Source organism: Herpailurus yagouaroundi, unplaced genomic scaffold (assembly GCF_014898765.1).
Source record: "Herpailurus yagouaroundi ecotype Mexico unplaced genomic scaffold, PumYag 100, whole genome shotgun sequence".
Taxonomy (NCBI): Eukaryota; Metazoa; Chordata; class Mammalia; order Carnivora; family Felidae; genus Herpailurus; species Herpailurus yagouaroundi.
The window spans coordinates 18,730,308-18,745,879 of NW_024412391.1; the positions used below are offsets into that span (position 1 = coordinate 18,730,308).

The following is a 15,572-nucleotide window of genomic DNA, read 5'->3' on the forward strand; positions in this document are numbered from 1 at the left end:
TAAAATGAGACTTAAATAGAAATCCTCTTGTGGGTGGGATAATTTCTTTCCATGTGCAAGTGTTCTGGTTATAAATGGCTAAAACTGACTTTAATGTTAAGTAAATGAAGTGCAGTGAAATATCCCATTACCCTGGGAGTCTTCACCTACCTTGCTCTGTTTACAAAGGTGTTTTCTTCCAAGAGACTCTATGAATGGTAGCAACCACTTCCATAAAGACAAGCATTTTGCAAGTTTTTTTATTGCATATAATGGACTTTATTAACTGTAAACTCAGACGAAATAAATCTGCCATAGTTGGGCTCATCTTAGTTAGATGGACAGATATATGTGCCCAGTCAGTAAACTCAGCAGGAGGTAACATTTCATGTTAAATATTACTTGATGGCAAATAAATTGAAAGATGAACTCTTTAAGCCAATCCTTTGCTACTGTAGGAAGCTCTAACTTAACTTTGTAAGGAGCCCACTCACCTCAAATGAGAGATGATGGGTACTCTCTCTTACAGTGGCTCTAAGTGAGAGTGTTGGGGGAAGTGAGCATTGCCCCTGGTCACTGGCACTTCAACTTGGAGTCAGATAATAAATATTTATAAATATAAATGTAATACAGACTTGGTAATATCAGTTCCCTTCTTAAAACCCCTTAATGGCTACCATTAACTCCAGGATGAAGGTCTACATCTACTTTGGGAAGTCTTTTCTCACCTCTCTTGACTAGATTAAGTTTCCTTGTTTACGTGTAACAAAGCTCCAGTAAGGCAGGATATATCTATGATATATATGAAGGCATGGATCTCTTGTTTGTTGCTATATTTCCAGCACCTAGCATGGACCTGTCTGGGAATCAATAAATGTTTGCTAATGAATGAATGAATGAATGAACTGTATCTCTCTACCTTCTCCATCTACACTCTCTCCCTCACCCCAGGCCCAAACATTGGAAATAATCTGTGTTGGGTAGATAGGACAGAAATGGAATTTTATTTGTTTTACTTTTATACTCTTCGAGAGAAAGGAACAGAAGGAGGAAGCAGTGAGGAAAGTAGGAGACATAGTATATTTTGGGAGTTACTATTTTCATGTGCTTCCTCATATTCCTACAAATCCACATTTTCCCTAAACAGTTTTTTAAAATTAAAAATTTAATAAGCAAAAGACATTAGCACATTCTCATTTTGAAAAGTTTAAGCAATGGATAAGTAAATAGTGTAAAATGGAAGGAGATCACATCTAAACCCATATCTATTAGTAAAATTATATACACAGACACATAATTTTATTAAAAGATATATGTTTTATGACTTTTTTCATGGAATAATAATCTGGGAGACATTTCCATTTTGTTAGTATAGTTCTGTGTCAGTAATTTTCAACCGTGGCTGCACATTAGCATTACCTGGATAGCTTAAAAAAAAAAAAAAAAAAAAAGGATGCTCACACTCTATCCGAGACCAGTGAAATTGGGGTGGGGCCCTGGCATTGGTGTACTTTAAATAACTGCTAGGTGATTCTAATACTTGTGTAGGATTGAGAACTAGGAACCCCCCCCTTTTTTTTAACAGCTGCTTGGGTTTTGATTATATGAATAGACCATAATTTATTTAAAAAATCCCTTAGGGATAGGTTTCTTCCCTTTGATTTCTTAAGATTATTTGTCATTTGAAAAAAAGTTACAACAGTACTAGAGGCTCATCTCAACACAATAGCTCAAGTGAATTTTGGAACCATAGAGCCCCTTTATGGAACAACAAAGGGGCTGAATTAATGAATTACCAAAACACCTTGCTATAAGACAGACTCACAGGCACACATCACAGACTGTGGCTATTGATGACATTAAGTAAGAGAGTCAGTGTAGGGGGTCATGTGCTTGAAATGCTGAAGGAGCATGATGACTCTTGTTGGGTGCAGCAGATTTTAAACTTGGTGAATTTAAGTTAATCTTACTTTCCTTTTTTCTAGCTGTGTAGGGTCTGAAATCCTACAGTGAATTCTGAAGATATCTTAAGAGCTTGCTTAGTGATTAATGCCTATATTTTGAGTATTTTAAATAATGAGGTTGTTTTGAAAGTAGTGAGGAATCTTTCTAAGAGAATGGCTTGTGACTGGATGCTGTCTGTCTGTCTATCTATTCATTCTGCTCATGAATATTTGTTGAGCGGCTATGATAGGCCAGGTTAAGGTTAATCTTCACTGTGGGGCTAGAGAAGGAACAAGAAAAATCTATGTCCTCACGGGAGTTTACATTCTGGTGGGTGTAGAAAATATGAGGTGTACAAATAAATGTAGACAGAGAGTGACCATGTCATAAAGAAAATAAAGGAGGTGGGCAAAACAGGGCATGAGCTTGGGTGGCAGGGAGGGCCCCTCTGTGAGGTCACCATGGAATGATAGGACAAAGCCAGTCAGTTAACAACTAGGAGAAAAGCATCCAGTTAAATCTTTCTTTTTCTCCAAGCTGCCCCTCAACCCAGGCCCTGGTTTGAGAGTATCTCAAAGGAAACCAAGTCTTGGAGAATGAAGCCCCTGTCCCACCCCCTCTCTCCCCACCTTTATTGTCTAGGTATTCAGAGCCAGGATAGACGGATACAGGAGACCGTGATGGGAAGGGATCTACAGGGCCTCTTCTTTTCTGACTGTGACACCAGGGACACAGGTCTGATACCCTGCCTTTTTTTTTTTTTTTTAAATATTTATTTATTTATCTTTGAGACAGAGATAGAGCACAAGCAGGGGAGGGACAGAGAGAGAAGGAGAGAGGGAATCTCAAGCAGGCTCCACACAGCGCAGAGCTGGATGCTGGGTGGGATCTCACAACCCTGGGATCATGACCTAAGCCGAAATCAAGAGTCAGATGCTTAACTGACTGAGCCACCCAGGTGTGATTCCCTGACTTTTGAGAAACCTGGCCCCTACCCCATCTCCCTCACTCAACTGTCCCTAAAGCCTCAGGCCAAGCCAGACCCCAGGGCTAAGTCAGCAGGTGCCACCATGTCGGGTCCTTAGGCCTCTTGGTGTCTCAGGAGCACTGCCTATATGGGTGAGGTCTCCTGAGCATCCTTATTGATTTGAAGTCCAGGTCCTTGGGAATCCCAACGGTGGGACCAGTCCTCAGGATTTTGGAGAACATGACATCACCAAAGAGGCTGACCCTTCTCCTAGCAGGCTGGACAACACCGTAGGAAGAAGGGAGCCTGGGACCTCGCAGGAGGGAGAGGGGAGCTGTGTGGGCACAGTGAGACTTCCAGGGTAGGTGGGCAGTCAGGGGTTGGAGGTTTCCAGGTCACTTCTTCCTGTCACCATCCCCTGTGTCTAGGCCAGCCATGTTGTGTGCGGCTGTGACCAGATGGACGACACTGATAAGAGACTTGAGCACAGCTATAGGGGCGGTGATCCAGAGGCCCACTTGGAAAAACCCACAGAGCCAACTCAAGGTCCCTCGGAGAAATTGAACAGGTGGAGGGAGCAGTAGAAGAGCTCATTTCCAGCACAAGGGATAAACAGAGCAGGCTTGAGGCTTGATTAAGGGTTCGAGAAGCGTGTCTGTGGAAATCATCCAGAAGTCCGCTGAGTGAGTAGAAGGAGGAGGTCGTGAGGGGACAGCAGGGCATTAAGTAGAAAGAAACGATGGCCAAGGCAATCCTGCATAGCCTTGGGATGGACAGGGCAGACGGGGTGGAATCAGGAAGCCTGCCCAAGGCACCTTGCCCTCCCGTTTGGTCTGGAGCCACCGGCAGCACTCACGGATGAAGTTAGGCACAAACAGGAAGATATTTTCACCTGGTGTCGTGGCAGCCCCCTTGCCGCCCCTGGGCCGCATCTGGAGGTGGCATCCGAGTCCCGGCCCCGCTGCGCCCTCACCCTCCAGCCCGGTGCCTCAGGCCAAGCCAACAAACAGTGCACAGGCCTCCATTGTCCCTGCCCTGGCTGCTATTTATTTTTTAAGAAGTTGTCTGAAAACCTCTCTAGAGCAAGTCAGGATACACACACACACACACACACACACACACGCGCGCGCACGCGCACACACACACACACACACACACACAAGGAAAGTCCTATGCTCTTCTTTCTACCTACCCATTCAACCTAATTATTGCAGTGGTTGGTTTAAAAACAATTATTGGCATTATTTTTTTAGGAAGTTTTAGGTTTACACCAGAATTGAAGATGGCAGTGGTTTTATTTGGTTTCAGAACAGGTTCTTCCCAGACTCTCGTCAAGATAACTTTTTGCAACCAAAGGTGTACCTTCCTAGGAAGACTTACAATCCAAAAGCTGTCCCCTGGCTCCTGCCCAGTAGTTCTCAAACTTTAGCATGCATCAAAATCACCCAGACGGCTTGTTAAAATACAGATTGCTGAGCCCCACCTTTCGAATTTCTGAGTCAGTAGGTCTGGTTTGGGGTCTAAGATTTTGCATTTCTAACAGTTCCCGGTGATGCTGATGCCGCTGTTTCGCAGACCACACTTTGAGAACCACTGCTCCATATAAATCACTTGCTGGCTGACTTAGCAAGTAAAAGTACACAAAACAAAAATGAGATTTAACAATGTTCTGTCTGGCAGCAGACTTTTTTCTTTTGACTCATGCCTGGTTGGGTTTCTGTTCATATTGGTCATAATCACAGCAGCTGCTATATGGATCCACTTTTAATTGTGTGCCCTTTTGGAAGTTGTGTTCCTTATTAAATAATGCATAGCTCAGGAGTAATGATCAGCATAATGGTCACTTGAACATGATTCCTAAAGCAGGGTCACTCAGATTACCACTTTTACTCATTTTTACTACCTGTGACAGTAGAGCAGACTGATTTAAGAAACTTAGACTGTAAGATACACATTAACTGGGAATTGAGAACAGTAAAAGAAGAAAGAGACTATGATTTGTCTCAGCTACCAGCAATTTGTCTTCAGAAACCATGACAGCTACCTCCTGATTCCCATTATGCAATGAGATTGCAAATAACATTCCACAGCAGTCTTAATCAATAGAGGGTCACAAGAGGCCCTTCTTTCCCCACGGTGGGAAAAAAATGGCCTTTTTACCAATTTAAGTGATAGAATACACTCTCTGGCAAAAGACAGAGACATCTCTTTTAGCTGTAATTGGGGATTTTCCTTATCTCTAAGCACTCTTCCTAACATAAAACATACACATAATCTTTGTGTATTTTAAGTACATGGTGAGCACCAGGCTGGTGGGGTGGGAAGGAGTCCAGGTGTAGCATCATCCAAAGCCACCTTTATCTGTTTCCAGAATGAGGCCAAACTCTGCTGCTTTACTCCATTAGGCCCAGCAAGCTAATAGGCATGTGTTCTCCACGTTGGTCATTAGTCTCCTTCCAAGACTCTCCTAGGCTTCCCTCTGTGCTTGGGAGGCGGGGTTCCTTGGTGTAACATAACCCCAGATCTATTGGTTATGTCCAGCTTCTGAGAATTCATGGGTCTGTCTCTGTGTCCCCCATAGTGCCACACTGGGCTTCCTTGGGATGTGAGGATGGTAATGTATTTTTGCTCTGGCTTCTCACCTTTGCTTCCTTTCAGGTAGACTGAGTAAACTCTAGCTTTGATTAGTGCTTGTACTATTTCTTACGCTTTAAGTATTTACATTGTGACAATTCTGTAAAAGTTCTCAAAGTAGTTTATTATCTTCGCTCTGAGAACGTTTGAATTTATATTGTTTATAAAGCAAATGGCATTTCATACTTATGCAGATTTGTTGTGCAGATATTTGTGGCTTATAGATATTTATTACAAGGGGCTGTCTATTCACATTATAGATTATTATAATATGCTTATCTAGTGGTGCTGATACTCTTGAGTAAAACAGATTAATATGAATTATATAAAATAGGTCAGGCTCTGAAGTCAGATTGCCTGGGTTCAAATTCTGATGTAATGCTTATTAGCTATATTACCTTAAGCAAGCTGGTTAATCTCTCTATCTGTAAAGACTAGATAATAATACTAATTCCTTCATAAGTTTTTAAATGAAGATAAACAAGATAAAGTGCATGGAGTCCTAAGCAAGATGCTTGGAAAATAGCACCATAAATGTTTGCTATAATGATAATGAGGAGGAAGATACTGATGTCCACCATCAGTAGGATATTCATTTTGAGTTATACCCTTTTTTCCAACTTCTCAACCGTTTGTCCTGACTTGCCTTATTTTGTGAACAATGGGAGGTTAGCATTAGAGGTGTAGTCATTGACCAAGAAACAACACAATTAATAGGTCCAAATAGGCTCTGGCATGGAGCAAGGCTATCTAGTTTTTCTGAAGGCTAGACATGAGACTGGGACCTTGCCAACTCCATGCTCCAGCCAATTGAGCTAAAAAAGTAGTGGTACTGTTATTCTTTGCAAATCCACGTGTTAGGTGGTAGGAGCCAGTTTTATTTAATAATCAGAAAACCAAGGGAAAGATTGGATGACCCAAAGATAAGCTGTGCTAATTTTGCTGTTGTTCCAGCACTCAAACAAAAATGCTACTAGGTTTCAATTAAAAAAAAAAATGAATTTTTCTCCTTTGGATTCTTTCCTGGTACCCCACTTTGAAAGTACAAGAGGTGGAGTTGTGGTTGAGGAGAAGCAGCTGGCTATGCTAGAGCTGGGTGGCAGCCTTTAAATCTGTCTTTCCGGTTAGAATTCCCTTTCTTTTCTGTGTTTGATACAATGTCCCAACATAGAAGCACAGGCTCACTCTGGACCAAGAATGCTACCTTTTTATTGAGAGAGTAATTTTTCTTTCTCCTAGGGATGAATTGCATAACATTTGTACCTATCACTTTCTGATACAAATGTCAGAAATGTAAGCACTGAAAGAATTCAGAGGTACTTTCTTTCGAAGTCATATTCATTTTTGGATAACCAGAAAAATAGAGTGGAACTAAATATATTACATTTGGACTCACAGTATGACCTGTCTTTTTCCACCTATTTAAAATGTGAATAATTCAGTCAAACACCTATCAATTATGCCCCGGTAAATTTTCACTTCAAACATGGATAATTTACTCACATGTGAAAGGACTTCATAGGGAAAAAGAACTGAAATTTTCATAATGCAGAATTCTAGTGAGGTCTTGTTAGGAAGGACAGAATCCTGTCAGAGTGTTGGGAGATAATACCAAATAGTTCTTGGTTTAGTTCTTTAAACTTGGTAAGCGCTAAATCTCCTTTTTTCCGCCAAGAGAAGCAGAATAAGATGAAGAAATGCCAGCACAGTATTCACTTATTCACCTCCTTTAACAGGTGAAACAGGTAATAGTAAATCAATCCCCCAGCAGGTGTTTATTCATGTATTTATCTTGTAGGTATATGCATCATGTTTGATACTCTAGGGAACAGCTATGAAAGTAGGTTTTAAGCTTTTACATTGCTTAGATCTAGTTGGGGAGAAATATATAAAATAACAACAAACGACATAAAACAATATTGTAAGGGCTATAGTGTGGTTCCAGGGTTTCAAAGAAAGGCTGACCTCACCTGAAGAATTTGCAGTTATCCGTCAAGGGTTCCTGTGGTAATGTGGGGTTTGGCTGGACCGAGAGGGATGAGCAGGAGCCTCTCAACCAAGAGACTAGGAGCGGAGGAAGGCTCTTCTAGGCGTGGGAAATCCCATGAACCTTTGATCTGATGCACGGCCCTGTTCAACTAAATGAAGACGGAAGTAAATGAAAACCATGTTCCTTCCTCATAGCATGTCTCTCCTATGATGATAAAACCTGAAAGGATTACTTTAAGAGTCTTCTGGGAGGATTCAAAATGAGGAAAGTTGAAGGGCTATTTTCCCTGCTCCCACTGAATACAAAATTTGGGACCTCTATTAAAATCCAAGCAAGTGTGTATAGAGCATCCAGAGAGCAGAATGCCCAGCCCCCAGTCAGGGGTAGGCAGAGATAAAGGGGCGAGTTGCTGTGGGATTCAAGGAGGGGGCTAGTGGACCCAGGAAAACCCTTACCCCCACCCCCATTCTTTGTACTTTGGAAATCCATGAAACATAAGATCAAAAAAAATTTTTTTTTCATTTGTCACATGCATATCTTTTTTAATCTTTATTCACTTTTGAGAGACAGAGATAGAGCATGAGTGGGGGAGGGGCAGAGAGGGGGACACAGGCTCCAGGCAGGCTCCGAAGCAGGCTCTAGGCTCCGAGCACTCAGCACAGAGCGCACTCAGCACAGAGCCCGACCCAGGACTGGAACCCACGAACTCTGAGATCATGACCTGAGCCAAAGTCGGATGCTCAACCGACTGAGCCACCTAGGCACCCCTGTCACGTGCATATCTTGACTGTTTATATTCTTATTAAGCATAGATATATAATTAATTGTTGAGAGAGAAATTGAATACAGTATCAGTGAATCAATTTTATTTGCCGCATTCCAATAAGGAAAGCCACCATCCTTGAGAGGCTCATAGTTTCTTATTTCTATCTTCTTGATCCCTCACTAAACTGAGAGTAATCATATCTGTACTTCCTCTGTTTCACAAAGTGGTCATAGATCTTGACAATGTAAAAATTTGGGGAATTTACAGTATTCTAAGTGTTAAGTGTTTTGAATGATTTGGATGTAGGTTCTAAATTGAAAATGGCGTAAGTGATTATTTTTCTTCTTAATGCTGCAGTACTTTAACTCGTAATTTCTACTCTTGTAACCCCACTGATTTAAATGGGAGCTAGATGTGAGATGTTGTGTTGTCTTTGAAACCACTGGGATAGAATTTTAAATCCTTGGATTTTTTTCCCCCTCTGCCCGAGGAAATGAAGATACTGGAAATTCCATTTTTTAGTTTGGATTACTTTATTTCATTTATATTCATGCAGCTAAAATACCTAGTGAAGTATTGCATGTGTATAAATTAGTATTTACAGGTAACACCTTGCTGAAAATAAAATAGATTAAGTGGAGAATATTTTTCCCACAGCTTCCTTCTCTAAAGAAAATAAAATAACCCAGCACCACTTCTTAACTGAATGCCCCATCTGTCGCCTCATGCTGCTCTGAGCCAACACTGTCCTGGGAGTAGCGTGGGGCCAAGGGTCTACATGCGAATCAGGGTGGGTTTAAACACATGCTGGGAGAATTGGGATTTGAAGCTTCAGGCTTATATTTACTTTTATGTATTTCTCTGACTTATGGGGAACTAAAAGGAAAACCTGTATTTTTGGACTGTAATTACAGTTAAATTTCAGCCTGTACCAATCAGTATTAGGCCTAGCATATGATAAAAAAGCGGATATTAAATTAGTGATCTAACATACAGTAGTGGTCCAAGGTTGATGAAGAAATATTATTTTAACCCCTTATTTTTAAAATTTCATGATGTTTAAACTAATAACCTTAATATTTCATTCTAGTAAAGTGGTACAAGTTTAGGATTTTGAAGTTAAATAAATGTAAAACCTATAAATATGCTGATCACATCTACATGATGAGAATTATCCTTAAAGAATCTATTTTCTGTTAGAAAGTGATTCTTATTGGGGCACCTCGGTGGCTTAGTCGGTTAAGCATCTGACTTTGGCTCAGGTCATCTCATGGTTCATGGGTTCAGGCCCTGTGTTGGGCTCTGTGCTGACAGCTTAGAGCCTGGAGTCTGCTTTGGATTCTATGTCTCCCTCTCTCTCTGGCCTTTCGCTGCTTGTACTCTCTCTCTCTCTCTCTCTCTCAAAAAATAAGTAAACATACAATAATTAAAAAAAAAGGAAAATGATTCTTATGAAGGAAAAAGGATAGTTTTGCATTATGCTTTGTTTTATGTAACTCAGTTAAATTCATTAGTGGGGTTCCACTGTTTTCAAATATCGTACTCACCAACCAACATTTAAAACATGTTAGGAAACTTGGTGCAAAATATTTTTTTCTGAAGTTGTTTTTCCTAGTTCTCCTTTAAAAAAATTTTTTTTTAGTTTATTTTTTGAGAGAGAGAGAGAGTGCAAGCAGGGGAGGGGCAGAGAGAGAGGGAGAGAATCCCAAGCAGGCTCCACATTGTCAGCACAGAGCCGGATTGCAGGGCTCGAACTCATGAACTTGTGAGATCATGACCTGAGCTGTAATCAAGAGTCGGGATGCTTAACTGACTGAGCCACCCAGATGCCCCTTCCTATTCTCCTAATACTTGCCATTATGGAACCTTAGAGATGGAAGGGATTACTGAGATCTTCTATTACAGCTTTTCATTCAAAGCAGAATCTAATCTATTAAGATCCTTGGTACATAGTCATTCAGTGCTGCTTTTTGCTCCTCTTAACTGTGTCACATATGTCTCCACCCAACCCCCTCTAGAATATAATGTTCTTGACAGTAAGAAAGATGCTGGACTCATCTTTATGTTCCTGAGGGTGCCTGGCATGGTCCTTGGCACATAGTAGGTACCAAATGAATGCATCCTTAACTGACTTAATGTCAGTGAGGGGATGCAATATTCTCACCAACTGTACACTCCATTTTGTAATGGAATAATTTTTTTCTTTATTCTGACCTGAATTTCTTCTCCCCTGTGAATAGTTTTCAGAATGATTTAATTCCATAAAGCATGGGGAAGCCTATCTAGCCAGTTGGACCAGATGAAGCAATCCTGGTGCTTAAGAGGGGGGCAGATGTCATGGTCAATCACTTCTACCCATTGGTCCTGCTCCTGTCTTCTGATACATCTCTTTTTCATGAGACATACAGTCCTTCAAATGTTTGCAGATCCCTGTTGTTCCTGAGTCTTGAGTTCTTTAGGTTCAAAGTTCCTATTGTTTACCTGCTCCTACTAGTAACAGCATAAAAGCTAACGTTTGAAAGCTTCCTATATACCAGGTGCTGTGCTAAACACTTAGCATGCCTGATCATATTTGATCCTTATCACAATTCCATCAGATAGCTATGGTTTTCAGATGAGGAAATGAGGCTTATTAAGGTTCCTTAGATAACTGACTTAGAAAGTAAGTGGCCATGCCATACTCAAACCGTGGTCTGACAAATGCAAAAGCTCATGATTTTAACCACTGTTTTGTATAGCCTTTCATACACTATGATATTAAATCCTTTCTGTTATGGCTTCCTTCCCCCTGAACACAATCCTGCTGGTAGTTTAACTCTGTTCTAAGTTAAATCCATTTTTCCTTGCTATTCTAAAAGATTGCTTTTGAGCAGAAGAGTTAACACACAGAACCTCAGCTCTGTAAGCCTTACACTTGTAAGCCTCAGTGTGGAGTGGCTGGAATGGCAGATGGGCTGGCCAGCACATCCTCAGTGGGCAGTGACCTCAATACAAGGATCAAGAGGATCAAGTCTGACTACCCATGGCCTCATATGGCCTCCCTGCTCCTGGAGTGGTCACACAGCTCCTTGGGAAATGTTGGGAAGTGTGTACTCCTTTAGCAGTGTTGATGGGAGCTTTCTATTGTTCCAGATGTTTTCCAAGGAGGATACTGGATGGGAAGAATTTATATTATTACAGATGGCCATAGCACTTTATGTATCAGGAAGTTTTCCATGGAAGGATGAATGTATACAAAATTATTCTTTGAAGTTAATGGCAGGATGTGGTAAAACTACTTGGACTTCAGGAAAACACTGAGAACATTAAAATAAATACATGGTTTGCACCTACTCCTTTCCCAAACTAAAATATGACGCACAACAGCATTTCCTCAACATGTGGGATCAAGTTCTAGATCAAATGCAGAGATGATTAAACGAATGTATTTGTATTAAGGTTCTTTGATTTATTCCTCATTTCCATTGAGTCTAGCTTTGAATGGTTGGGTAGAGATATTGGGACCAAAGTTTATGATACTATCAACATCAGAATAACAGACGATACATTTTCATAGATGTGGGGAGAGAACAGAGTTCCCATCCTATTTCCTGTACCTTGGCAGAAGAAGAGAATTGTTTTTTTTTCAGCCACTTTTGGGGGTAGACTTGGTCAGCAGCCCCTCTTGTCCATCAGGTAACCAGCCCCAGAGCCTCCTGATACTGCTGCTGTGTATTCATGGCTGCCCCCACCCCCTTTCTTCTTCTGTTAACCTGCCTTATTATTCTACCCCAAGGCTTCTTTAACCATGGTAGGATGTATTTGGTTATACGTTTACTTTGAAAACACGTTTGATCTTTTTAGAGTTCCTCTAGATTTTCCTATCAGATAAAAACAGATTTTTATACCTTTTGTTTCCATGGTAATGGATTCCAGTACTACTTTAGAAAACGACTAGCTTCGTGTGCCAGTGGAAAGTTGGAGCATTATGGCCTAACACGATAAATACTAGCCCACCTGTAAGAGGAGAGCAAACTAGATAGAAACACTTAGAACCATGGTCGTGAGATAATGTGAGCATATTTTAAATGAAATCAGTGGAATTTGGAAAGCGAGTCTTGGCATTGCAGGCAAATGGTTTGGGAGCATTAGCATGAAATTTAGTGTTACTAATCAGCTCAAGGCAGAAAGAGCTTAATTAACTTGAGGCATTAGTTTTAAATTAACAGTTTAGAAGAAGCCATAGAACCCCATTTCTAAATTTTCAGAAACTTTCCCAAGTTTTTGCAAGGGTCAGTTCTGCTCTTGGGAAGTTGGAGGAGGATGTAGGCAGAGAAGAGCCTTCCTTGGGCTGTTTGCCTTTTGGTGAAAGGAAGATTATTTCCAAAACCTCAAGGGAGACTACCTGGTATTGTGGGCAAATGTACCTTTTAGGAATCTGGGGTACAGACTATAACTCAATAGAAAATCTATTAGAGTTGGCTAAAGACAGGGCAAACATAAAAAGCAGATATTTTTCCTGGGAAAAATAGAGCTACTTTTATAAAGAGTCTTAGGTTTCTGAGCATGTGGAAGGGAAAGGAATAATAAGATTTTTGAGGTCAACCCTGACTGCCCCTACAAGCCTGCTTGTTGTTATAAGGAGGAAGAATGAGAGGGAAGAGGAAAGGCAGAGGGAAGAAAGGAGGAAGGGAGAGTGGAGAGGAAGATCAGAGGTGTGCACCAAGCTGACTGTGCTTATTTGGAAGGAGAGAATGAAAGTCCCTTTTGTCCTAATGCGGACTTTAATATTTAAAATTACCCTTGCCATTATTGAGGATATTAAGATGCTTTTATGTTGAACTGATTAAAATTACATTTGGAATAATAAATGGCATGTAATGTACAAATACCTTCCCCAGACACCTTTAAAAAGTTTTTTTTTAAGCATAAAAATCATAAACAGCTGTAATGGAAAGTTTCCAGAAGCATTCTTCTAGGAGACATAGAGTTGGGGGGCCGGGAACACAGGGACAGCAGATCTTATGAAATGTTTTACTATAAGACTGGGGGCTCTCCACCTGCCTGGAAGGATTCAGGACATTGCTTCTAATGAAATTAAAGGGAGGTTGAACTACTCTGGAACTCTATTCATTTTCTTCTTAATATTTCTAAGATTGAAGATGCCTGTTAATACAGGTCTTTTATGTATCTGGTAGGGAGAGTTTACGAAGGCTGATTGATTTTGATCTAGCTCATTTCTTTCAGCATTTGTAGCAGTGATCCAAATGATCACACTTGTTTTTCCCCTTGTCCACACTGCATTAGACCTTTTTCAAACCCACTGTATTTCCATTTCTCCTCCCCAGCAGCATGGGTTGCACACAAATGGCTTTTGTAATTGGAATGTAAATGTACCATCCTCTCCAAGGAGAGAGGCTCCACTTTGCTGAAGGTTAGCTGAGACCCAAGGCTTGGCAAGGAGTTCCTTAGGGTATGCTGGCAGGTCAGCCTGTTGGCTTTGAAAAGAGCCTTCCATGAGTACCACTGCAAGCATTTACCAACCCACTGTAATTCCCAAGGGAAAGCTCTGTGGCTTCCTGGAGGGTTCCTTTCTTTATCTCCAGCCCAAATGGGTACCCAAATGGCAGACAGACTGCTCCCTCGTGAAAAGGTCTAGTTAACTCCAGATGACCCTGGTGTAAGAGAGGGAGTTGCCTCCACCCACTCCCACTTCTCCTCCGCAATCTCTCCTTTGCCCTTTTCCTGCTTTCCTGTGGGTTGCTTGAACATTTTATAGAATTCCATTTTAATTTAGAGTGGTGTTATTTTGATTTCTATTTTAGGGTATGTCTCTTTAAATAGCTTTTTTTTGGTGGTTCTCCATATAACATTTATTTATACATAATTTTTCATAGTCTACTGGTGTTGATATTTTACCAGTTCCATTGAAGTGTAGGAACTTATGTCCCTTTACCCTCCCCCTTTTATATCATTGTTTTAAATATGTCCTCTGCATACTTGAGAACCATAATAGATAGTATTATGATTTTTGCTTTATTCTTAAACCATATTTAGAAAACTGAAGAGAAATAAAATCTTGTATTTATTCATACTTTTGCTCTGTTGTTCTTTCTTCTTTCCTGATGTTCAAAGATTCCTTTTTTAATCTTTTCCTTTGTTTAGAGAACTGTCTTTAGCCATTCTTTTGGGTAGGCCTGTTACTTTTCCTTCTGAGAATGTCCTTCCTGAAGCATATTTTCTCTGGACATAGAATCCTGGATTGATTATTCTTTTCTTCCTTTCTTGAAAGCTATTGCACCATTTCCTTCAGGCCTCCTTGATTTCTTATGAGAAATCCTCTATAGTTAATGTATCGTTTCCATTGGCTACTTTCCAGATTTTGTCTTTGTCTTTAGTTTTCAGAAGTGTAATGATAATGTGTCTTGGTATGGATTTCTGGGTTTATCCTGTTTGGTCTTTACTGAGATTCTTGGGTCTTCTTTTGCCAAGTTTGTGAAGTTTTCAGCCATTATTTCTTTAAATACTTGTTCAGCTCTACCCTCTTTTTCCCTTTTCTTCTGGGAGTCAGATGATCTATATTTTAGGACTGTTTTTGATAATCCTACAGTTTCTGAGTCTCTGTTCTTTTTCTTTTTTTTAAACTGGTCTACTTTCTCGCTATTCGATTGAGTAATTTCTATTTTTCTATCCTCAGTTCACTGATTCTTTCCTCTCTCCTCTCCATTTTGCTGTTGAGCCTGTCAATTAACATTTTTTTAAAAATTTCAGTTATGGTATATTTTAGTATCAAACTATTATTTGGTTCTTCTTTATATCTTCTCTCTCTTTGCTGATAATTATTATTTCTTTGCCAAATCTTTCTAGTTTTTCCATTTGTGTCAAGAATGTTTATAATTATTTATTGATACCATTCTGGCTCTGGGGGGGGGGGTGCCTTGATACTGCTCCATGTGACCTCCACTTACATTGCTGGGAATTGGCACTGCAGAATGGTGATGGTAAAGTCCTGACTCTCCACTAGGCTCAACTAATACCCAACAAAGATGAAAATCCAGTCTCCCCATTCAAACTTCTCTAAGATCATCCTGGTCAGGGTATTGGGATACTTTGCTATAGTCTTGGCCTTTGCTGGTGTGGGACTAAAGTCTTTTCTGCAGTGTTTAGAGGTAGTAAAATGTTTATTACCTAAAAGTTTTCTATCTAAAGCATCTAGGCTGCTCCTTTCCTGGTTCTTTGGAGAGAGGGCCTTTTTATTTTTATTTTTTTCTATATGTGTTAGAATTTCCACGTTCCTGGATTCTCTAGTATTT

General features: G+C 40.4%; 1 protein-coding gene and 1 long non-coding RNA gene across 7 annotated transcripts in view; both read left to right on the forward strand.

Annotated features, from left to right (window-relative positions):
• The window catches only part of GRM8 (glutamate metabotropic receptor 8), a 775,589-nt gene that overhangs the window by 16,275 nt on the left and 743,742 nt on the right, over positions 1-15,572 (forward strand). The gene's annotated exons all lie outside the window — the stretch shown is intronic.
• On the forward strand, positions 2,413-4,557 carry LOC121028391 (uncharacterized). The gene is made up of 2 exons (XR_005789207.1): positions 2,413-2,658; positions 3,319-4,557. It is a non-coding gene; the product is annotated as an uncharacterized LOC121028391 (long non-coding RNA).